The following is a 25,291-nucleotide window of genomic DNA, read 5'->3' on the forward strand; positions in this document are numbered from 1 at the left end:
CAGTGTTAACCCTGATGGATATTTTAGTAATCGAACAAGTGTCTGTTACTCCTTTTTCATTTATTTATCAAACACTAATTGGGTGCCTTCTGGGTGCCAGACACTGCACTAGACTCTGGGGAGTCAAAGGTGAATCACACTTAGTCTCTACCCCCTGGGAATTCATTCTGGTGAGAGAAATTGTAAACAAACCATTATGATCCTATGGGGTATTTTTTAAAGTACGAAATGAGATAACGTGTGTGAAAACCTTTGTAAGCTTTACACATTTAAGATGTTTTTCTCCAGTGCATAGCATGATGCCTGACATATTTTAATTGCTCTTTATACCCTTGAACGAACTGGTGAAGGGCCAAGAGTTATGAGAGCATAATACTAGAGTGGAGACGGATTCGTTCCGCCTGATGGACAGATGGGATGCGGAGGCTTCTAAGAATATCACTTTTGAACCGGACTTGGAAATATAAGTAAGTTATTTATTTATTTATTTATTTATTTATTTATTTATTTTTTGAGACAGAGTCTGGCTCTGTCGCCCAGGCTGGAATGCAGTGGCGCGATCTCGGCTCACTGCAAGCTCCGCCTCCCGGGTTCACGCCATTCTCCTGCCTCAGCCTCCCGAGTAGCTGGGACTACAGGCGCCCACAACCGCGCCCGGCTAATTTTTTTGTATTTTTAGTAGAGACGGGGTTTCACCGTGGTCTCGATCTCCTGACCTTGTGATCCGCCCGCCTCGGCCTCCCAAAGTGCTGGGATTACAGGCGTGAGCCACCGCGCCCGGCCGAAGTTATTTATTTTAAGAATCCAGAAAAGAGATTCTGGGGGGCAGCTGTCAGTCGTTAAAGTGCCTGGATTAAGATGAACCACATATGGCCGGGCGCGGTGGCTCAAGCCTGTAATCCCAGCACTTTGGGAGGCCGAGGCGGGCGGATCACAAGGTCAGGAGATCGAGACCACAGTGAAACCCCGTCTCTACTAAAAATACAAAAAATTAGCCGGGCGCGGTGGCAGGCGCCTGTAGTCCCAGCTACTCAGGAGGCTGAGCCAGGAGAATGGCGTGAACCCGGGAGGCGGAGCTTGCAGTGAGCCGAGATCGCGCCACTGCACTCCAGCCTGGGCAACAGCCTGAGACTCCGTCTCAAAAAAAAAAAAAAAAAAAAAAAAAAAAAAAAAAAAAAAGATGAACCACATATCTACAGGCTTATACAGTTTACAAGACGCTTTTGTTTACCGTATCTCTTTTGAGCCTTATGACAGGTGCATGAGGTGAGTTCATACAACCAAGAGAAGCCTTGACCAGAACCTGGGTTCTAGGGTGTAAGAGACAGCATCTGGCCAGTTTATTCTGTACAGTTATGAATGAATGTTATGATTGCTAATATTATTGTATTTCAATTTCTGAAAGCATGATTTTCTGAGTTACAAGTATATGAAAGACAAATGTATACATGTAATAAAATGTATAGTTTTGTTTTTTGTTTTTTTCTTTTTCTTTTTTTTTCTTTTTTTTGAGACAGAGTCTCGCTCGGTCCCAGGCTGAGTGCAGTGGTGCGATCTTGGTGCACTGTAATCTCCGCCTCTGAGGTTCAAGTTATTTTCCTGCCTCAGCCTCCCAAGGAGCTGGGATTACAGGTGTGCGCCACTATGCCTGCCTAATTTTTGTATTTTTAGTAGAGAGGGGGTTTCACCATACTGGCCAGGCTGGCTTCGAACTCCTGACCTCATGATCTGCCAGCCTCGACCTCCCAAAGTGATGGGATTTTTGACATGAGCCACTGCGCCCAGTCATAATTTCCTTTTTATTTCTGTAAAGCAGTTTAGCTTGTATTGATACATGAGGAGGTTGTTTCCAGAGGTTTCAGAAACAAGCTAGAAAATGCTTCCATAATATTTCATAGATTCTTTATGATTCAAGCAGTGTTTCAGGATTTTCAGTCCATTTAAAGCATTTATCTAACGAACACTAAGTAGAAACTATGAGCTCTACATTCTCTTGTAAGCTTTCTTTTTCTGTTATAGTTGAGCAACTTTGTTGACATTTTTATTTTTATTTTTATTTTTTTATTATTTTTTTTTGAGACGGAGTCTCCCTCTGTCACCCAGGCTGGAGTGCAGTGGTGCGATCTCAGCTTACTGCAAGCTCTGCTTCCTGGGTTCATGCCATTCTCCTGCCTCAGCCTCCTGAGTAGCTGGTACTACAGGCGCCCGCCACCACGCCCAGCTAGTTTTTTTTGTAGTTTTAGTAGAGACGGGGTTTCACTGTGTTAGCCAGGATGGTCTTGATGACCTGACCTCATGATCCACCCACCTCGACCTCCGAAAGTGCTGGGATTACAGGTGTGACCCATCATATCTGGCCCAGTTGTAGCTCTTATGTTTAGATCTTTGATCCATTTTGAATCAATTTTTGTGTGTGGTGTAAGGTAAGTGTCCACCTACATTCTTTTGCATGTAGATAATCCAGTTTTCCCAGCATTATTTGTTGAAAAGACTCTTTCCCACTGAATGATCCTGACACTTTTTTGAAAATCACTTCACCATATAAGCGAGAGTTTATTTCTGAACTCTCTGTTCTCTTTCAGTGCTCTGTGTTTCTGCCAATACAACACTGTTTTTTATTTATTTATTTATTTATTTATTTATTTTGAGGTGGAGTTTCACTCTTGTTGCTCAGGTTGGAGTGTAGTGGCCTGATTTTGGCTCACTGCAACCTCTGCCTCCTGGGTTCAAGTGATTCTCCTTCCTCAGCCTCCCTAGTAGCTGAGATTACAGGCATGCGCCACCACACCCAGCTAATTTGGTATTTTTGGTAGAGACGAGGTTTCTCCATGTTGGTCAGGCTGGTCTTGAACACCCGACCTCAGGTTCCTGGTGCTTCTTATTGCACCATCTTCCCAGAATCCTCTCCCTTCCTGTTGTGCTTTTATAGCCACGCCTGCTTTCCTCCTGCTGCCAGACTTAGTCATAACCACTAATGTATTCTTCATTTTGGTAATTTTGTTATCTCAAGGATGTTATATACACGGGATAATAGAAGTTGTAATTTTCCAGAGGCCAGGTGCATGGCTTAGGCCTGTAATCCCAGCATATTGGGAGGCTGAGGTGGGTGGGTCACTTGAGGTCAGGAGTTCGAAACCAGCCTGGCCAACATGGTGAAACCCTGTCTCTACTGAAAATACAAAAATTAGCCAGCTGTGGTGGCGCTCACCTGACATCCCAGCTGCTTGGGAGGCTGAAACATGAGAGAATTGCTTGAATCCAAGAGGCAGAGGTTGCAGTGAGCTGAGATTGTGCCTCTGCACTGCACCCTGGGTGACAGAGTGAGACTCGGTCTAAAACCAAAACAAAACAACATGTAACTTTCTGGGATTGAGTTTTTTACACTAGGTTTAATTCTTCGGAGAGTCCTCCAGGTTGTTGCTTAATGTTTGTTACAGTTATACTGCATTTTGTTTAATTACTTATTTGCTGAAAGATAATCTCAGTTATTTCCACTTGTAGGTTATTGTGAATAAAACTGTTACAGCCGGGCGCGGTGGCTCACGCCTGTAATCCCAGCACTTTGGGAGGCCGAGGCGGGCGGATCACAAGGTCAGGAGATCGAGACCACGGTGAAACCCCGTCTCTACTAAAAATACAAAAAATTAGCCGGGCGCGGTTGTGGGCGCCTGTAGTCCCGGCTACTCTGGAGGTTGAGCCAGGAGAATGGCGGGAGCCCGGGAGGCGGAGCTTGCAGTGAGCCGAGATCGCGCCACTGCACTCCAGCCTGGGTGACAGAGCGAGACTCCGTCTCAAAAAAAAAAAAAAAAAAAATTACACTGGTTTTCATGTGAACATAGGTCTTCATTTAGTAATTTTGATAGGTGGGTAGTGATCTCACTGTGTGTATTATTATTATTTTTGAGACAGGGTCTTGCTCTGTTACCTAGGCTTTGAAGGGCAATGTTGTGATCATGGCTCATTACCACCTTAACCCTCTGAGTAGCTGGGACTCTGGGTGTGTGCCACTACACCCAGCCAGTGTTTTTAAAATACGTTTCTGAGGAGATGGGGTCTTGCTATGTTGCTCAGGCCGATTTTGAACTTCTGAGCTCAAGCCATGCTCCAGACTGGTCTCCTAAAGTGCTGGGATTACAGGCCACTACACATGCCTCATTGTGTTTTTAATATGTATTTACTTAGTGGCTAATGATATTGACCATCTTTTCAGGTGCTTATTTGGTATCTTTAAAAAAAAAATACAGAACACTTTAAGAATTTGCATGTCATCACTGTGCAGGGAACATGCTAATCTTCTCTGTATTGATTCAATTTTGGTATATGTGCTGCTGCGACAAGCAAACTAGTACCTTTATATATCTGCTGTTCATCACTTTTGGCTATTTTCTTTTTCTTTTTTTGATACGGAGTCTCCCCATCTCTACTTAAAAAAATACAAACATTAGCCGGGCATGGTGGCACATGCCTGTAGTCTCAGCTACTTGGGAGGTTGAGGCGGGAGAATTGCTTGAACCCAGGAAGCAGAGGTTGCAGTGAGCTGAGATCGCACCACTGTACTCCAGCCTGAGCGACAGAGTGAGACTGTCAGAAAAAAAAAAGTATTCTACTCTTGGTGGGTGCAATGTTCTGTTAATATCCATGGATGCAGTTAGTTCATGGGGTTGAATTAAATATTCTTGCTGTGAATATATGTGTAGTTTTAACAGTTGTTACAGGGAAATATTGAAGTCTCTCTAGTGGATTTATGCATTTCTCCATTCTGTTCCATCAGGTTTTCTTTCACATATTTTGTAGTCCTGTTTTTTGGTGCATACACATTCAGGAATGTTATGTCCTTTTGGTGGATTGACCCTTCTCTCAATAAATAATTTCCTTCTTAGTCTCTAGTACTTTTTGTTTGCTCTGAAGTATACTGTTTCTGATATTGATATCCAGCATTTCTTTAATTAATGTTTGCATCATATACGTTTTTAATTTTTTCTTTGCTTTCAACCTGCTTAGATTGTTATATTCAAAGTAAATTTCTTGTACACAAAATAGTGTTAGGTTATGTTTTATTTATTTTTCTTTTTTTTTTTTTTTGAGATGGAATCTTGCACCGTCACCTGGGCTGGAGAGCAATGGCATCATCTTGGTTCACTGCAACCTCTGCCTCCTGGGTTGAAGTGATTCTCCTCCCTCAGCCTCCCGAGTAGCTGGGATTACAGGTGCACGCCACCATGCCTGGTTTTTTTTTATATTTTTAATAGAGATGGGGTTTCACTATGTTGACCAAGCTGGTCTCGAACACTTGACCTCGTGATCTGCCTTCCTCAGCCTCCCAAAGTGCTGGGATTACAGGTGTGAGCCACCGTGCCTGGCCATTTTTTTTTTTTTTTTTTTTTTTGAGACATGGTCTTGCTCTGTCACCCAGGCTGGACTGCAGTGGCACAATCGTGGTTTACTGCAGCCTGGACCTCCTGGGCTCAAACAATTCCCCCACCTCAGCCTCCCAAGTAATTGGGACCACACATGTGCACCATCACACCTGACTAATTTTTTTATTATTTGTAGGGACCAGGTCTTGTTATGTTGCCCAGCCTGGTCTTGAACTCCTGGGCTCAAGAAACCCTCCTGTCATGGCCTCCCAAAGTGCTGGCATTACAGGCGTGAGCCACCATGCTTGGCTTTAGGTTAGTTTTTAAAATCCAGTTTGTCAATCTTTGTCTTTTATTTTTTGAGACAGAGTGTCGCTCTGTGACTCAGGGTGGAGTGCCATGGTATGATCTTGGCTCACTGCAACCTCCACCTAGTGGGTTCAAATGATTCTCCTGCCTCAGCCTCCAGAGTAGCTATTACAGGTGCCTACCACCACGCCTGGCTAAATTTTTTTTTTTTTTTTTTTTTTTTTTTGTATTTTTAGTAGAGATAGTTTTGCACCATGTTGGCCAGGCTGGTCTCGAACACCGAACCTCAAATGATCTGCTCTCCTCGGCCTCCCCAAGTGCTGGGATTATGGTCATGAGCCACTGCACCTGGCCAGTTTTTGTCTTTTATTTGCTGTATTTAGGTATTTGGGTCATTTACATAGTTACAGATGTTGTCAGAGTCCCTTTTTTGGGGGGGGTTGGGGCGGGGACAAAGTGTTACTCTTGCCTAGGCTGAAGGGTAGTGGCTCAATCTTGGCCTACTGCAACCTCTGCCTCCCAGGTTCAAGCAGTTCTTGTGCCTCAGTCTCCCAAGTAGCTGGGATTACAGGCATGTGCCACCACGCCCAGCTAATTTTTATATTTTTAGCAGAGATGGGGTTTCACCACGTTGGCCAGGCTGGTCTTGAATTCCTGGCCTTAGATGATTCACCCACCATGGCCTCCCAAAGTGCTAGAATTACAGGCTTCAGCCATCATGCCTCGTTTAAGTTTTTTTTTTGTTTTTTGATTGTTCTTTTTCCTGCTTTCTTTTGGGTTACTTGAACATTTTTGGAATTCCATTTTTCTTGTATTTTTTTTTCTACCCCAATTCACTATGACAAAACCATTTTTCTTTATTGTGTTTTGTATCTGTTTATTTTAGTTCGTTGATATTGTTTGGATATTTGTTCCACTGAAATTGTTTTTCTTCTTCTTTTGAGACAAAGTTTTGCTCTTGTTGCCCAGGCTGAAGTACAATGGCGCGATCTTGGCTCACCGCAACCTCCGCCTCCCAGGTTCAAGGAATTCTCCTGCCTCAGCCTCCTAAGTAGCTGGGATTACAGGCATGCGCCACCACACCAGCTAATTTTAGTAGAGACGGAGTCTGTCCATGTTACTCAGGCTGTTCTCAAACTCCTGACCTGAGGTAATTCACCCACCTCGGCCTCCCAAAGTGATGGGATTACAGGCATGAGCCACCATGTCCGGCCGAAACATTTTTTTTGGGAGGCCAAGATGGGTTAGTCACCTGGGGTCAGGGTATGAAGCCAGCCTGGCCAACATGGCAAAACCCCGCCTCTACTAAAAACACAAAAATTAGCCAGACATGATGGCAGCACCTGTAATCCCTGCTACTCAGGAGGCTGAGACAGGAGAATGGCTTGAACTTGGGAGATGAGCTGAGATAATGCCAGTGCACTCCAGCTTGGGCAGCAGAGCGAGACTCCATCTCAAAATACAAAAAACAACCACGAATAAACAAAAAAAGGTTTGTTTCAGTTAATCCTGATGTATCTGTGAGATATTAGATGTAAGATATATCAATGTTTGCATTTGTTTATTGCCTTTTTCCATTCAGTTTGAAATCTTTCCAATTCTTGGTATCTTTTTGGTATCACAAATAACTTTTGATTGAAACCTGCACATTTTTGTGTTCTCATGAGACTATGCGGCTTAAACAACTGTTTTAACTAGTGTTCTCTTACACTGATCTAACAGGAGCAGAGTGTTAAGCCAGGTTGGGGATGAAGTTCAGGTTCTCTACCTTGTCTATGTTGATATTTGAAGTAAATTCCCTTTTAGTTCCCTTTTTTTTTTTTAATTATTTTTGAGACGGAGTCTCGCTCTGTCACCCAGCATGGAGTGCAGTGGCGCGATCTGGGCTCACTGCAGGCTCCCCTCCTGGGTTCACGCCTTTCTCCTGCCTCAGCTTCTGGCGTAGCTGGGACTACAGGCGCCCGCCGCCACGCCCAGCTAATTTTTTTGTATTTTTCATAGAGATGGGGTTTCACTGTGTTAGCCAGGATGGTCTCCATCTCCTGACCTCGTGATCCTCCCGCCGCGGCCTCCCAAAGTGCTGGGATTACAGGCGTGAGCCACCGTGGCCGGCCTCCCTTTCAGTTCTTTGCAGAGGTGGGAGTTGTGGCTCCCACCTGATCTCCGTGGTGGGTGTGGCCTCATTTGTTACTGTGTGTAGGTGAAAGTTCTGACTCTCTCCTAGGTCTTCTCTGCTACCGCTCCAGTGGGAACAGGGAGGGATGCCCTATTACTGGCAGATAGTAGTGAAGGCCAGGCTTCCCCACGTTTCTCCACTGACACGGTGGGGAGGGGATGCTCATTAACTAGCCATTTGGAATGAAAGTTCCAGTGCCCTGCTTAATTTGCTCTGACACCACCTGGTGGGAATCTAGGGTTGTTTTCATGACAGTCTCAGGAGGGTAGATATCTAGGTTCCCATGCGATCATTGCTGGTATGGGTGGGGCTAGGTTTTCTGTGGTGTTATGCTGGATTAGAGCAGTTCTTCTTCAAAAGTTTTCTTTCTGGGGAACATCCCACTTTACTGGTAATTTGGTCCGGAGAGAGAAGGCCTTTGTTGGGGCTTCTTTTTTTTTTTTTTTTGGAGACAGTCTCTCTCTATCACCCAGACTGGAGTGCAGCGGCGCGATCTCTGCTCACCGCAACCTCCGCCTCCCGAGTTCAAGCGGTTCTCGTGCCTCAGCCTCCGGAGCAGCTGGGATTATAGGCGCCGGCCAACACGCCCGGCTAACTTTTATTTTTAGTGGAGACGGGGTTTTGCCATGTTGGCCAGGCTGGTCTCCAACTCCTGACCTCAGGTGATCCACCCGCCTCGGCCTCCCGAAGTGCTGGGATTATAGGCGTGAGCCACCGCGCCCGGCCCTGTTGGGAATTGTATTGGTCTGTGCCCATCGGTGTTCCTGATGTACTCACTTCTTGCATTTCAGGAGTAGGATACATTAGTCAAGAAGAATACCCAGGGAATTTACTGCTATACTGTGCCTTGTGTCTTGTGATCCTGAACTAATTTGCCTTCTCTCCACTTTTCAGAGAATATTCGTTTCATTTAAAATATTCACTTTTTAAATTTATACTTAGTGGGAGGAATAGGGAAAAGTATGTACGTTCCATCCTCCCAGAAGTGTAAGTCTAATCTTTGATTTCATTGAGTGTGCCCTATTTTTCTGTTTCTGTTTCATTGACTTCTGCTCGTTCTTTCTTTCTTTTGCTCTTCTAGTTTCTTAAGGAAAAGATGAAATCACTGATTTGTTTCTTTTCTAATATAGTCGTGTAATTGTATGAATTTTTCTTTCAATTACTGCTTTAACCGTCTTAAAAATACTTGATATTTTTGTCTTTTTTTAACCCGTTGGTTATGTTATTTAATTAATTAATTAATTAATTTTATATTTTGAGACAGATTCTTGCTCTGTCGCTCAGGCTGGAGTGCAGCCGCGTGATCTTGGCTCACTGCAACCGCCACCTCCCCGGTTCAAGCAGTTCTCTGCCTAAGCCTCCTGAGTAGCTATGGTTACAGGTGGCTGCTACCATGCCCCGCTAACTTTTGTATTTTTAGTAGAGTCGAGGTTTCCCCATCTTGGCCACACTGGTCTTGAACTCCTGACCTTATGATCCACCTGCCTTGACCTCCTAAAGTGCTGGAATTACAGGCATGAACCACTGCTCCTGGTCCCCATTGGTTGTTTTAAAAGTATGTTTTGATTCCAAATATTGGGGTTGTCTTATTGATTTTTTTTTCTGTCACTGATTTCTAAATTAATAACACAGTGGTTAAGAAAAAAACTCGTGATAAGACCTGAAACCTTTTAAATTTACCAGGAGTTGTTTTTCTGGTTCGAATATAGTGTATCTCGTAAGTGTTCCAAATGCACTTGAACAGAATTTGTATTCTGGTAGTTTGTGCAGAGTATTCTATAGTTACGTCAGTTTGGTTAATGGTGTTATCCAAGCTTCTGTATCCTTACTGATTCTCTGTCTACTGGTCCTATTATTATTATTATCATTCCTTTTCTTTGAACGTGATGTCGCTCTGTCACCTAGACTGGAGTGCAGTGACATGCACAATCATAGCTCACTGAGCCTCCACCCCCTGGGCTCAAGTGATCCTCCCACCTCAGCCTCCCCAGTAGCTGGGTCTACAGGCATATGCTACCACACCTAGCAAAATTTTTTTTTTTTTTTTTTTTGAGATGGAATCTCACTCTGTCACCCAGGCTGGAGTGCAATGGCGCGATCTCTGCTCACTGCAACCTCCGCCTCCTGGGTTCAAGCGATTCTCCTACCTCAGCCTCCCGAGTAGCTAGGATTACTGTTGTATGCCACCACGCCCAGCTAATTTTTGTATTTTTAGTAGAGACGGGGTTTCACCATTTTGGCCATGCTGGACTCAAATTCTTGACCTCTGGTGATCCGCCTGCCTCAGGCTCCCAAAGTGCTGGGACTACAGGTGTGAGCCAACACGCCCGGCCCACCCACTTAGTTTTTTAAAATCTTTTTGTAGAGACAGGGTCTCCCTGTGTTGCTCAGGTGGGTCTTGAACTCCTGTGCTCAAGCAATCCTGTCTCGGGCTCCCAAAGTTCAGGGATAACAGGTGTGATTCACCACGCCTGACCTGGTTCTATCACATAGAGAGGTTTGCTGAAATTTTAAAATATAATTGTAGATTCTTTCATTTCTTCTTACAGTTCTTCCATTTTTGCTTTATTTATTTTGAAGCCCTGTTATTAATAGGTAAATAAATGTTTAGGATTTGCGTGTGTTCTTGACAAATTAAACCCTTAATGTATATAAAATGATGCTCTTTTTTCCTGATAAAATTTTTATTTTTGTCTACTTTACATGATAGTATTATAACGATTTCAGCTTTCTTTTGATTTTGTAGTGTGTAATACGATCTTTTTCTTTGGCTGCATTAGAATTTTCATTTCTGATTTTAGTTGTTTTGGTCATGGTTTACCTTATTTTTTAGAGATGGGCTTTTACTCTATCGCCTGGGCTGGAGTGCAGTGTCACAATCATGGCTCACTATGGCCTCAACCTCCTCCTGCCTTAGCTAGAAGGACCACAGGTGTGTGCCACTACCCGTGGCTAATTTGTGTGTGTGTGGTTTTTTGTTTTTTGGTTTTTTTTGAGACGGAGTTTCCCTCTTGTTGCCCAGGCTGGAGTGCAGTGGCACAATCTCGGCTCACCACAATCTCCGTCTCCCTGGTTCAAGCAATTCTCCTGCCTCAGTTTCCCCGGTAGCTGGGATTACAGGCATGTACCACCATGCCCATCTAATTTTGTATTTTTAGTAGAGACAGGGTTTGTCCATGTTGGTCAGGCTGGTCTCGAACTCCTGACCTCAGGTAATCTGCTGGCCTTGGCCTCCCAAAGTGCTGGGATTACAGCAAGTGTGAGCCACAGAGCCAGGCCATGTTTCGTGTGTGTATGTGTGTGTGTGTGTGTGTGTTTGTGTGTGTGTGTTTTTTTTTGTTTTTGTTTTTGTTTTTGTTTTTTAAAGAGACGGTGTTCTGCAATGTTGCCCACACTGGTCTCAAACTCCTGGCCTAAAGAGATTTTCCCACCTCGGCCTCCCAAAGTGCTGGGATTACAGGCATGAGCCACTGCACTCAGCCACTTTTCTTCATGTTTCTAGTGACTGATAGTTGATTAATAGAGTGCCATGTTATATATGCTTATAATTTCCATCAAACATGTGAAAGTTTTTGACCATGATTTCTAAAGATTTTTTTTTCTATATTATCTCCTGTTTTGTGGTTCTGGCTACAAGTATGTTTGGCCTCTTGAAGTTATTTCAATTATCACGTATTACATTTTTTAGTGGTTTTTTTTTTCTGTGTTTCATTTAGGTTAGTAAGTTTGGTTTCACGTGTTGTAAATTTCAAAGTGTATTTTTCATCTTAGATTTTGTAATTTTTCATCTTTAGAAGTTCAAATTTTAAAAATATTTCAGATTTTTACCTAATATGTTTGTTTCTTCTAGCCTTATGATCGCATGAAATAGCATCATAATTGTTTTAAAGGACTTGTGTACTAATTCTATTTTCTGTTTCATTTCAAAATTGGTTTGTTTTTTGTTTCATTGTGGGGTGTAATTTCCTGCTTCTGTGTAAGTCTTACAAATTTTGATTGACTTTTTAACCAGTGGGAATTTTACCTTGTTTTCTCGTTTCTCTAGTTTTGTTTGTCTTTTAAAAATATTTGTGGACTGGCCGGGCGCGGTGGCTCAAGCCTGTAATCCCAGCACTTTGGGAGGCCGAGACGGGCGGATCACGAGGTCAGGAGATCGAGACCATCCTGGCTAACACAGTGAAACCCCGTCTCTACTAAAAATACAAAAAACTTAGCCGGGCGAGGTGGCAGGCGCCTGTAGTCCCAGCTACTCGGGAGGCTGAGGCAGGAGAATGGCGTGAACCCGGGAGGCGGAGCTTGCAGTGAGCTGAGATCCGGCCACTGCACTCCAGCCTGGGTGACAGAGCGAGACTCCGTCTCAAAAAAAAAAAAAAAAAAAAAAAAAATATATATATATATATATATATATATATATATTTGTGGACTTTGTTCTGTGGTATTGAAAACCACAGTTGCTTGAAAACAGTTTCTTTCTGTTGGGTCTTTTATGTTTTCTTTGATTGGACCAGGGCTATGTTTAGGGTTAATTTTTTCCTCCTTCTGAAGACTTTTCTTTCCTAGTATTCCGATGTCATATCTCCAATGTGATATAAATTACATCACATCATTTCCTTTTGGATTTTGAGTACGGGTACCATTCATATTCTTATGTCAGTTCTGGATGCTATTACCTCTAATTCTTTTGGTGATTTCTCACCTTGCCCTTGTATAGCTCCTTTACGTTGCAAGTGCTGATTTGTCATTCAACCAAAAGTTCTAGGGTTAGCCTTTGTAGATCTCTTCATTTCTCTCTCTCTCTCCAACTCTCTACTCAGTGCTGGTCTCCCTTGTGAGCTCTAGGCACCTTGGTCTCCTTGGACTTCCAGCTTCATTTCCTCAACTTGGGGAGACCACATGCTCTGCCTGGGTTCCTCCTCCCTGTTCCACGACCTGGAAACTCTCTCGAGGCAGTAAGCTGGGCACGCGTGCAGCCCATTTATTTTTGTCTTCCAGGGATCACTGTCTTTTGTTACTTGTCCAGTATCTTCAGTGTTGTTGTTTCATTCATTTTATTAGATTTTTATTATTTCACACAAGGAGGGTAAATCTGGTCCCCTTATTCACGGCGTCTTGACCAGAAGTGATATCATTGTGGTTTCAATTTACATTTTCATGAGAACTGGTGATATTGAGCACGTTTTAGCTCGTGTGTTGACGATTTGTGTGCTCTCATTGGTGATGAGTTTGTTCATTCAGCCTTTAGTGTTCTTTGTTTTCTTTTTTTCATCTATTTGAGTTGCAGAAGGTGTTTATATGTCCTAAATACTCATCCTTTGTTAGATAAATGTTTTGTAAATACTTTCCCCAAGTCTATGTGGTTTACCTATTTATTTTAACTGTACTTTTTGTTGAGCAGAAATATTTATATCTGATAAATTTAATTTATCAGTGTTTTCTTTTGTAGTTACTGCTTGCTGTGAGCTAAGACACTTTTGCCTAACCTCGACATCTTGAAGGTAGTTTCCTTGATTTCCTCTAAAGGTTTTGCTTTCGCTAATTTATATTAGCTCTGTGATGCATCTGCAGTTATTTTTGTAGGTTTGAGTTTTTTGCATATGGCTGTCCAGTTGTTTTTCACCATTGGTTGAAAAGAGTCTCCTTTTCTTGTGGGTTGCTTTGAGAACATCCTGTGGCTGCATAAGTGGGATCTCTTTCAGAAATCTTCCTTCTGCTCCAGAAATCTGTCTAGCTCTGTTAGAGTATTCTGATTATTTTGTAACTTGATATTGTCTTGAAATCAGAATTGCAAGTCCTTAAACCTTTTTCTTCTTTTTCAAAGTTCTGCATATTCTACGTCCTTCACATTTCCATATCAATTTTAATAATCTCTTTTCTCTCTTCTCCAAAAAAGGCTGATGGAATCATGATTGTAATTGTCTTGAATCTGCTGATCAGTTTAAGGAGAACTGACATCTTGACAACCATTGAGTCTTAATCATTAGTATAGTATATCTCTCCATTTATTAGGTCTTTTTTGTTATGCCTGAGCGGTCGTTTGTTGCTTTTAGCCTTTGGTCTGTTTTTAAAATTACTTATTTTTTTTCCTTTTTTAGAGACGGAGTCTCACTCTGTCGCCTAAATGGAGTGCAGTGGCACAGTCTTGGCTCACTCCATCTCCTGGGTTCAAACAATTCTCCTGCCTCAGCCTCCCAAGCAGCTGGGATTACAGGCATGTACCACTAAGCCCAGCTAATTTTTATAATTTTAGTAGAGATGGGTTTCACCATGTTGGCTAGGCTGGTCAACTCCTGACCTCAAATGATCTGCTTGCTTCAGCCTCCCAAAGTGCTGGGATTACAGGCATGAGTCACCACGCCTGGCCTAAAATTATTTTTATTTTTAAATATTTGGTCCTTTTTTGATGCTATTTGTATTTTAAAATATTAAATACATTTTTCAGCAATTATAAAGTACTATAATATTTTCTAATTTTTGTTTGGAAATTGAATTTTTGTATATTGACCTGTTTCTTACAACCTTACTTAAGTCCTATTAATTCTACTAGTTTTTTAGGTAGATTTCTTAGATTTTCTAATAAATGATTGTCATAAAACACAGTTTCCTCTCTTTTTTCCCGTTGTAATTCCTTTTCTTCTCTTCCCTTACAGAATGGACTTAATCTTGTTTTCATTCTTCGAGGGGAGCATTCAGTGTCACACCATTAATTATAAGTCAGCTGTAGGGATTTTATTGATGGACTTTATCAGATTGTTTTCAAATATAGGTTTTATTACTGTTTAGATATGACAAGGCCAACAGAAGCCCACATGACTCCCATTGAAAAGATAGTTATAGTCACAGACCCCAAGAGGAATAGTCATGCCATGCCATGGAGAATACACAGTTGAGTAAGGTCTAGCCCTCGCTTCCTGAGGGTTTATGTCATGAATGCATTTTGAGTTTTCTCAAAAGCTTTTTCTGTATCTATTGAGATAATGCTATATATTTAAAGATATTAATATAAATTTCATTGTTTTATTTTCAAATGTTATATACTAAATGCCATTTGGTGTCAGGGTGTATTATTTTTATTATTATTATTATTATTATTATTATTATTTTTGGAGATGGGTACAGTGGTGCAATCTCTGCTGACTATAACCTCCGCCTCTTGGGTTCAAGTGATTCTCCTGCCTCAGTCTCCCAAGTAGCTGGGATTACAGGCACGTGCCACCATGCTCAGTTAGTTTTGTTTTTTGGAGACAGGGTTTCACCATGTTGGCCAGGCAGGTCTCCTGACCTCAAATGATCCTCCCTCTTTGGCCTCCGAAAGTGCTGGGATTACTTTCGTAATCCGTGTGGGCCACCGCAACTGGCCTATTCTTCTTATATATTGTTGGATTTAAATTGCTAATAGTAAATACGTCCAGTGAATTTTTTGTATTTTTAGTAGAGATGGGGTTTTACCATGTTGCTTAGGCTGTTCTTGAACTCCTAACCTCAAGTGATCCACCCGCCTCAGCCTCCCAAAGTGCTGGGATTACAAGTGAGAGCCACTGCAGTCGGCCAGACATTTATAAAAGTTTTATGGTTATAAGTGGTTATATAAAATACCTTTGTACATATATTTTTGTGTCTTGAAGATAAAGTATATAAATGATATAAAGGACAAAAAGGTAATTTATAAATGCTATATCTTACATTATTTGCTTTGGCTCTCTAGAAGTGAAGTAATAATATTGAATTTTTTCTCGATTCTTACTGCTTAATTGCTGTCCAAAAGAATCAGATTATGGTGTCATCGAAATTATATAAAAATGAATATTGAGTTTTGGTTTTTTTTTTTTGACAGAGTCTCTCTTTGTCGCCCAGTCTGGAGTGCAGTGGTGTGATCTTGCCTCACTGCAGCCTCCGCCTCCTGGGTTCAAGTGATTTTCCTGCCTCAGCCTCCGAGTAGCTGGGACTACAGGCATGCACCACCATACCCAGCTAATTTTTGTATTTTTTGTAGAGATGGGGTTTCACCATGTTGACCAGGATGGTCTCAATCTCTTGACCTTGTGATCCACCTGCCTTGGCCTCCCAAAGTGCTGCAATTACAGGTATGAGCCTCTGTACCCAGCCTAAGTTTTGTATTTTTCGTAGTGATGGGGTTTCCCCATGTTCGCCAGGCTTGTTTTGAACTTCTGACCTTACGTCATCTGCCCGCCTTGGCCTCCCAGAATGCTGGAATTACAGGCATGAGCCATCGAATCTGGCCTATTTTTGAAAATTAAAATTTTTCTTTCTTTTTTTTTTTTTCTTTGTTATAGCAGCAATGGGATGTTTGTGGTTTTGTTCCTTTTGTCCCTTCATCATGTAGTTTTTGAGTTACTGTGCTTGGAGACTGTGCCTGATGTTAGGGGTAGCTACAGTCATAAAATGGAGCATATAATCTAGCAGAGGAGTTAGTTTAATTGCGTAAATAGTTAATTGTAATTGTAATATTTCCCAAGAAGGAAGCATAGGTAAATCATCATATGGCACCTGACCTCATCTAGAGATTCAGAGACATTGTCTTTGATGAAGTGACTTTAAGCAAGGACCAGAGGGTTACATAGAAGTTATCCAGCTGCAAAAGAGGGTACAGGGAATAATAATATTCCATTTAGCGTAAAAACAACCCCTTTTAAAAGCCTCTGAAGTGGGAATGAGCTCTGGAGAATTTATAGAATTGAAAGAAGAAAAAGCCAGTGTTGCCCATAAAGTGAAATGTTGGAAGGAGGGAAGGTTGTGGAGGTGAGAAAGGGTTATATGATATAGGGAAACTATTGAAGTGGTTTTTTTTTTTGTTTGTTTTGTTTTGTTTTTTTGTTGTTGAGACAGATTCTCACTCTGTCGCCAGGCTGGAGTGCAGTGGTGCAATCTCGGCTCAGTGCAACCTCCTTCTCCTGGGTTCACGCCATACTCTTGCCACAGCCTCCCGAGTAGCTGGGACTACAGGTACGCACCACCACACCCAGATGATTTTTGTATTTTTAGTACAGATGGGTTTTCACCATGTTAGCCACAATGGTCTCGATCTCTTGACCTCATGATCAGCCTCCCAAAGTGCTGGGATTACAGGTTTGAGCCACGGTGCCTGGTGTATTGAAGTGTTTTTAAGTGGGCAGTGGTATATTTGGATGTGCATTTCTGAAGTTCGTTTTGTTGTGAAAAGTTCATTCTGTAGATTGGTGATAGTTGGTTAAGAGTGAATACTGGCCGGGCGCGGTGGCTCAAGCCTGTAATCCCAGCACTTTGGGAGGCCGAGACGGGCGGATCACGAGGTCAGGAGATCGAGACCATCCTGGCTAACACGGTGAAACCCCGTCTCTACTAAAAATACAAGAAAATTAGCCGGGCGAGGTGGCGGGCGCCTGTAGTCCCAGCTACTCGGGAGGCTGAGGCAGGAGAATGGCGTGAACCCGGGAGGCAGAGCTTGCAGTGAGCCGAGATCGCGCCACTGCACTCCAGCCTGGGGCACAGAGCAAGACTCCGTCTCAAAAAAAAAAAAAAAAGAGTGAATACTAAGAGACTACAGTCATTTTCCATTATCTGCGGTTTTTCTTTCCTTGATTTTAGTTCCCCATGGTCAACCCCTCTGAAAATAGGTGAGTAGAGTACAGTGAGGTAGAATCATGTGTTGTGTAATGCAGGAGGGAGATATTTGCTTAGAAATACCTCATTAGGTGTTTCTGTCATTGCACAATCATCTTAGAATGTTCTTAAACAAAGCTATATTGTGTAGCCTACTACATACCTAGGCTACATGGTATAGCCTTTTGCTCCTAGGCTGCAAACTTGTACATTTCATTACTGAATCCTGTAAGCAACTTAGCATAATGGTAATTATTTGTGTTTTTAACATAGAAAAGGTACTGCTAAAATAATGGTGTGAAAGGAAAAAAAATGCACTTTTTTAAGGACTTAACATGAATGAAGCTTGCAGGACTAGAATTTGCTCTGGGTGAGTCAGTTAGTAAGTGGTGAGTGAATGTGAAAGCCTGGGACATTATTGTACATTACTGATAGGGTTTGGCTGTGTATCCCCACCCAAATCTCATCTGGAATTGTAATCCCAATGTGTTGAAGGAGGGAGGTGACTGGATAATAGGGGCAGTTTCCCCCATCCTGTTCTCGTGACAGTGAGTGAATTCTCTTGAGATCTGATGGTTTGGAAAGTGGCAGTGTTTTCCTATGTACAGATTCTCTTTCTCTTGCTTGCTGCCATGTAAGACGTGCTTGCTTCCCCTCCCACCGTGATTGAAAGTTTCCTGAGGTCTTCTCAGCCATGTGGAACTGTGAGTCAATTAAACCTCTTATCTGTATAAATTGCCTAGTCTCGGGTAGTTCTTTATAGCAGTGAGAGAATGGACTGCTGCAACTACCGTAGACTTCATAAACATTGTGCACTTAATGTACACTACATTTAGTTTAAAATTTGCTCTGTCATGTTACTATGGCTATTACATCACTCCGTCACTAGGCAATAGGAATTGTTCAGTTCCATTTAATCTCATGGGACCACCATTGTGTATCTGGTGGTTGTTATGCAGACTGTATTTTGAGAGAGACCACATTCATGTAACTTTTTCATAGTAAATTGTTATAATTTTTTTTTTAATTTTTAAAATTTTTTTGAGGTGGAATCTCTCTCTGTCACCCAGACTGGAGTACAGTGGCACGATCTTAGCTCATTGCAACCTTCCGAGTTCAATTGATTTTTTGTGCCTTAGCCTCCTGCTTAGGTGGGACTGCAGGTGTGCACCACCACACTCAGCTAAATTTTTTGTCTTTTTAGTAGAAATGGGGTTTCACCACATTGGCCAGGCTGGTCTCGAACTCCTGACCTGAGGTGATCTGCCCCCCCCTTGGCCTCCCAAAGTCCTGGGATTATAGGCGTGAGTCACTACACCCGGCCTGTTCTATTTTATTATTGTTGTTAATCTGTTACTGTGCCTAATTTCTAAATTAAACTTTTTTATAGGTATGTATGTATAGCAAAAAACAGAATCAAGTGCTCAGTACCATTTGTCATTTCAGACATCCACTGGGGTTCTTAGAATGTTTCTCCCATGGATAACTGGGCGCCTACTGCATTTAGGAGGTGACTGAAGTGGTCCTGATGAAAGGCGATGCTGGCTTTAAGTAGGGTAATAGTGGAGATGGAGAGAGATAGGCAGATCTCACCAGTATTGAGGAAGAGGAAGGGCACAATATAGTTATGGATTAAAAGTGAGGTTAGGGCCGGGTGTGGTGGCTCACACCTGTAATCCCAGCACTTTGGGAGGCTGAGGCAGGCGGATCACGAGGTCAAGAGATCGAGACCATCCTGGCTAACATGGTGAAACCCTGTCTCTTCTAAAAATGCAAAAAATTAGCCGGGCATGGTGGCGGGTTCCTGTAGTCCCAGCTACTCGGGAGGCTGAGGCAGGAGAATGGCATGAACCCGGGAGGTGGAGCTTGGAGTGAGCCAAGATCGCGCCACTGTTCTCCAGCCTGGGTGATAGAGCGAGACTCTGTCTCAAAAAAACAAAAAAGTGAGGTTGGCCGGGCGCGGTGGCTCAAGCCTATAATCCCAGCACTTTGGGAGGCCGAGACGGGCGGATCACGAGGTCAGGAGATCGAGACCATCCTGGCTAACACGGTGAAACCCCGTCTCTACTAAAAAATACAAAAAAAAACTAGCCGGGCGAGGTGGTGGGCGCCTGTAGTCCCAGTTACTGGGGAGGCTGAGGCAGGAGAATGGCGTGAACCCGGGAGGTGGAGCTTGCAGTGAGCCGAGATCCGGCCACTGCACTCCAGCCTAGGTGACAGAGGGAGACTCCGTCTCAAAAAAAAAAAAAAAAAAAAGTGAGGTTAGGGTAAGGTTTGAAGTGGTCAAAGATTATGTATACTAGGTGTGTTGCATGAGCCATGTGTCATTGAAAATATCATTACCAATATATGGAAAGAACAGGAAGAGCAGGTTTTGTCATAAATTGTGGAGCGTTTCAAGTGTCTATGTAGGCTGAGTGCAGTGGTTCACGCTTGTAATCCTAGCACTTCAGGAGGCTGAAGTCGGTGGATCACTTGAGGCCAGGAGTTTGAGACCAACCTGGGCAACATGATGAAACCCCATCTCTACTAAAAATAGAAAAAGTTAGATGGAAGTGGTGGCACACACCTGTAATCCCAGCTCCTTGGGAGGCTGAGGCAGGAGAATTGCTTGAACCCTGGAGGTGGAGGTTGCAGTGAGCCACTGCACTCCAGCCTGGGCAACAGAGCAAGACTCCGCCTCAAAATAAAATAAAATAAAGTGTTTATGTAGCTTATAGAGTTTTATACCTGAACCTGAGGACAGATACAGATAGATAAAATTTGGGATTCTCTGTTATATTTTTAAAATTTAGTTGGTAATGGAAATTTGGACGATGAATAAGATTGCCTAGTGTTTCACGTGAAATAAGATGACATCTTAGGCCAGAGACTTGAAGAACTTCACCATTTAAAGGTTTGATAGGGTGATCAGAAAGGTGCTGCCAAAGAGGTAATAGGAAAATCAGGAGAGTGAAATACTGAAAGGCAAGAAATATAGCGGTATTAGTCTGTTTTGTGTTGCTATAAAGGAATACCTGAAACTGGGTAGATTATTAATATAAAGAAAAGAGATTTATTTGGTTCACAGTTCTGTCGGCTGTACAAGCATAACACCAACACCGTTGGGCTGAGGAAACTTTTACTCATGGGGGAGTGGGAATGGGGACCAGGAGTGTCACCTGGTGAGAGAAGGGAGCAAGATGGCAGGCTCTTTTTACCAATCAGATCTCACGTGAACTAACACCAGCAAGAAACTCACTCATTACCACAAGGAAAACACCAAGACATTCATGAGGGATCTGCCCCCATTACCCAAACATCTTTTGCTAGGCTCCACCTTCAACATTGGGAGTATATTTTTACACGAGATTTAGAGGCACAAATATCCACTTTATCAATACGCTCTGTCATTTCTTTTTCTTTTTCTTTTTCTTTTTCTTTTTTTTTTTTTTTTTGAGACAGAGTTTAGCTCTTGTTGCCCAGGCTTGAGTGCAGTGGTGCGATCTCGGCTCACTGCAACCTCTGCCTTCCAGTTTCAAGTGATTCTCCTGCCTCAGCCTCCCAAGAACCTGGGACTACAGGCACGTGCCACCACGCCCAGCTAATTTTTTGTATTTTTAGTAGAAACGGGGTTTCATCATGCTGGCCAGGATGGTCTTGATCTCCTGACCTCGTGATCCGCTCGCCTCCACCTCCCAAAGTAGTGGAATTACAGGCATGCGCCACCATACCTTGCCGATAGACCCTATTTTTTTAAAAAATTATTTTTTGTGGAGATGAGGTCTCACTTTCTTGCTTAGGCTGGTCTTGAACACCTGACTTTAAGTGGTCCTTCCGCTTTGGCCTCCCAAAGTGCTGTGATTATATGTGTGAGGCACTGCACCCGGCCTCAGTAGGCTTTTATGGCTTATGCCTTCTGTCTTTTTAAAACTATTTCAACTTAATTTTCCACTCTAATTGTTTGTTGTAGTTTATATATGTATGTAAGTGTATATATATTTATATGTAGGGTGTGTAAATATAGTGTGTGTTTATATATAGCATCTGTGTGTGTGTGTGTGTGTATATATATATACACATTTTTTGTTTGTTTTTTTGAGATAGGATCCACTGTGTCACCCAGGCTGGAGTGCAGTGGTGCAATCATGGCTCACTGCAGCCTTGACCTTCTGGGCTCAATTGATCTGCCCACCTCAGCCTGCTGAGCAGCTGGGACTACAGGTGTACCACCACCATATCCAACTAATTTTTTTTTTTTTTTTTTTTTGTAGACGTGGGATTTTGCCATGTTGCCCAGGCTGGTCTCGAACCCCTGGGCTCAAGTGATCTGCCTAACTCAGCCTCCCAAAGTGCTGGGATTACAGGTGTGATCCACTGTGCCCGGCCTATATTACCATGTCGTATGCTGTAGAACCTCTTTTGGAAACAAACTGGGATATAAATAATACTCAAGTGCAACTTTCAGGAACTTACTCTTCATAGTAAGACAATGCCATTGAAACTTACTGTGTTTCATAAGAAGGGGTAGTACGGGCTCTACATTTATTTTTGCTTTTACATTCTGAGGATGGGAGGGAGAGGGATCCACAATAAATTTTGAGTACCATTGTGTTTGAACAATAATAGCTGATTAGCCTAATTCCTTTCAGAAGGGAAATCAGCATGCGTGAGATCATTTCTTGCCACTTAAATTAAAATTCTAAATTCGTGACTATGGTTCTTTAAAAGAAACCAGACCTACTTGACTGCAGTCATCCTACTGGCCATAAGACAGGAAGTAAAGGGCCAGGCGCGGTGGCTCACGCCTGTAATCTCTGCACTCTGGGAGACTGAGGCGGGTGGATCACAAAGTCAGGAGAACGAGACCATCCTGGCTAACACGGTGAAACCCCGTCTGTACTAAAGATACAAAAAACGTAGCCGGACGTGGTGGCGGGCACCTGTAGTCCCAGCTACTCGGGAGGCTGAGGCAGGAGAATGAACCCAGGAGGCGGAGCTTGCAGTGAGCCGAGATCGCCCCACTGTGCTCCAGTGTACACCACACCCAGCCAGATGCTGGTGATTTGTGTTCTGGATTTTTCTTTGTTTTGATTTTAATTTTTATTTTTTTGACCAGTCCAAATAGAATTGTTCAGTTTTGTTGACCTTTTTAAAGAAAGTTTTGGGCTTTGTTAATTTTTTATGCCATCTCCCTGTTTTCTATTTTGTTAAACTTCTGCTCTTTATTATTTCCTTCCTACTACTTACTATGTGTTATATTTTCCTCTTCTTTTCTAACTTAAAAAGGTGGAAACTTAGGTCTTTTCTTTTAGATATTCTTTTCTAATGAAAATATATGTGCTGTAAGTTCCTCTCTGTTGCTTTTATTGAATCCCACAAGTTGTGTTATTTTTGTTTTTGTTTTTGCCACTGTTGTTGTTGTTTTGAGAGAGGGTCTCAATTTGTCACCTAGGCCAGAGGGCAGTGGTGTGATCTCGACTCACTGAAGCCCCAACCTCCTGGGTTCAAGCGATCCTGCTGTCTTAGCCCCTCAAGTAGCTGGGACTACGGGTGCACGCCACCTTATCTGGCTAATGTTTTTGTATTTGTCATAGAGACAGAGTTTCACCATGTTGCCCAGGCTGGTCTCAAGCTCCTGAGCTCAAGCCATTAACAGGCGTCAGCCACCACTGCCCCAGCCTACATCTCAAGTTTTGATAAATTTCATATTTGTTGCCATTCCGTTCAAGACATTTTCCACTTTCCCTTGTGCCTTTCTCTTCACTATCTTGGTCTGTCTTGGACAGAAATAGAAGTTTTCTGCTGTTTGTTCTTAACATTGATTTTCCCTCTTCTCTTCTGTTTTTTTGTGATTAGTTTTTAGCGCTGTATTTTAATCAGTTTAGCAATGCAATGGTTAGTACTGCATTTAAATTTAATTAATTACATTAAATTGCCTTAAATTGCCTTTTGGCCATATCTCTTCCTATATAGATAAGTATTTATATTTATATAGTGGTTGCTGTAGGGATTGTAATTTTCTTATCAGTAAATTGAGTCTACTGAGTGTGTCCCTTTTTTGTGTTTTTTCTTTTTGAGACAGAGTCTTGCTGTGTTGCCCAGGCTGGACTGCAGTGGCAGTATCTTGGCTCACTGCAACCTCCACCTCCCAGGTTCAAGCAGTCCTCCTGCCTCAGCCTCCTGCGTGGCTGGGACTACAGGCACACACCACTGCACTCAGCTAATTTTTGTATTTTTAGTGGAGACATGGTTTCGCTGTATTGGCCAGGCTGCTCTGAAACTCCTGACCTCAAGTGATCTGCCCGCCTTGGCTATCCAAAGTGTTGGGATCACAGGCGTGAGCCACCTCACCCGGCCTGTGTGTACCACTGAACACGAAATGTAGAATGAAACCCTAGAGACTTCTTTCACCTGTTGCTTTTCCAGTCTTTGTTATAGTTTTATCAGAAAGCTACACACATTCACAAACCAACCCGTGTTTTAATCTTTAATGTACATGGTCATTTGCATTGTAAATGAGTGCGAAGGCATTAATGTTTTATATCGTCATTATATATTCAGTGTGCCTCCATGTTTATCACTCTTCATGTTTTTCTTCAGTTCTGAGCTTCCTTCTGGAATCATTTTCCTATTACCCAAGGAAAATTGTTTGGTGTTCCCTTTAATGGAAATCTTTTAAAAAATGTTTTCTGGCTTTATTTAGTTATCTAGTTTTTCGTTTGATAACTTCCCTTTTGTTTTTAAAATTTTCATTTCTTTCCCTTAGTTTTCTGTAGTTTTATTAACGTCCCTTGGTGTATATGTTTATTTACTCTGATTTATAGTGGTTCTTCAGTCAGTGGCTTTGGGTCTTCTGTTCTGGAAAATTTTCAGGTATTATCAATATATAAAAGAATATTAATATTGATAGTGAATCTTGGTATACATTTAGTGAATAAAATTAATCTGTAGGAAACTCTTTATATTTTCAACACCTTTAATTAGTTGGATTTTGGCCCCAATTATACATTTTGTGATGATCACTTTGTTTCTCATTTTCTGCTGAATTCCTATCACCCATTTATTTATTTTCATTTTTATTTACTGGGAAACAGTAAAATTGAAGTAAGGCTGTTTTGTAACTCACTTAAAAACCTTCAGAAAAATATATTTCAATACAACTTTGGGAATTCTTTAGATTTGGTCACTGTTTGCTGTCACACAGGATCATGGTGTTGGTACCATTTGATTGGGTGTTCCATATTTGTATCCGTGTTCCTTTGAAGGGTCAGTATGTCTGATGTCCCGAGTGTCTATTTCTCATTCTTTTTAATGGTAGATATTCATACACTGAAGCTTTAAGGCTTATTTTTCTTTTAGTTTCTAATTTTAAATTATGATCTTTCCCTTGTTGAATGGGGCTATTTCTTTTTAAAATAAATACTACAAGGGTCCCCTGTCTTACGAAATGAGCAGATTAGGTCTCTAACACTCTGGCCCTGGTATATGAATTACTTAAGAGTGTGTATCTGTATATCCTTTGATGCTGAATGCTTTGATTTATTTTAATGACTAGCAAAAATTTTGAGATTATAAAATTGAACATTTTTCTTCCTAGGTGTAATAAGCATATTGAAATATTCATTTTCTAAATGAGAGATGATATGTGTAAAATTTTAAAAATGGACTTTGAAGAGTGTGCAAATAGAATTTTCTCATTGCTAATTATAGACATGATGTTATCCCATTTGGTAGTTGGGAAAAAATGTCTAACAATTTAATAAGATTGTATCATCTTTACATTTGCATGGAATTTGAACTTTTTTATAGTGATTTTTATCTAGTTTACACCAGTTAGATGTGGCACCACCAACTTTTAAACACCTCATAT

At 42.0% G+C, this 25,291-nt stretch overlaps 1 long non-coding RNA gene and 1 other non-coding gene across 2 annotated transcripts in view; one reads left to right on the top strand and one right to left on the bottom strand.

The window, feature by feature from the left end:
- LOC139359582 (uncharacterized) overlaps nucleotides 1–25,291 on the top strand; it is a 42,232-nt gene that overhangs the window by 10,478 nt on the left and 6,463 nt on the right. Inside the window, exon 3 of the long non-coding RNA XR_011615659.1 lies at nucleotides 351–467. This is a non-coding gene — a long non-coding RNA (uncharacterized lncRNA). The remainder of the gene's footprint in view (nucleotides 1–350; nucleotides 468–25,291) is intronic.
- Nucleotides 4,235–4,341, bottom strand: LOC112424618 (U6 spliceosomal RNA). The gene has a single exon (XR_003015404.1). It is a non-coding gene; the product is annotated as a U6 spliceosomal RNA (small nuclear RNA).

This window comes from Macaca nemestrina, chromosome 17 (assembly GCF_043159975.1).
Source record: "Macaca nemestrina isolate mMacNem1 chromosome 17, mMacNem.hap1, whole genome shotgun sequence".
Lineage (NCBI taxonomy): Eukaryota > Metazoa > Chordata > Mammalia > Primates > Cercopithecidae > Macaca > Macaca nemestrina.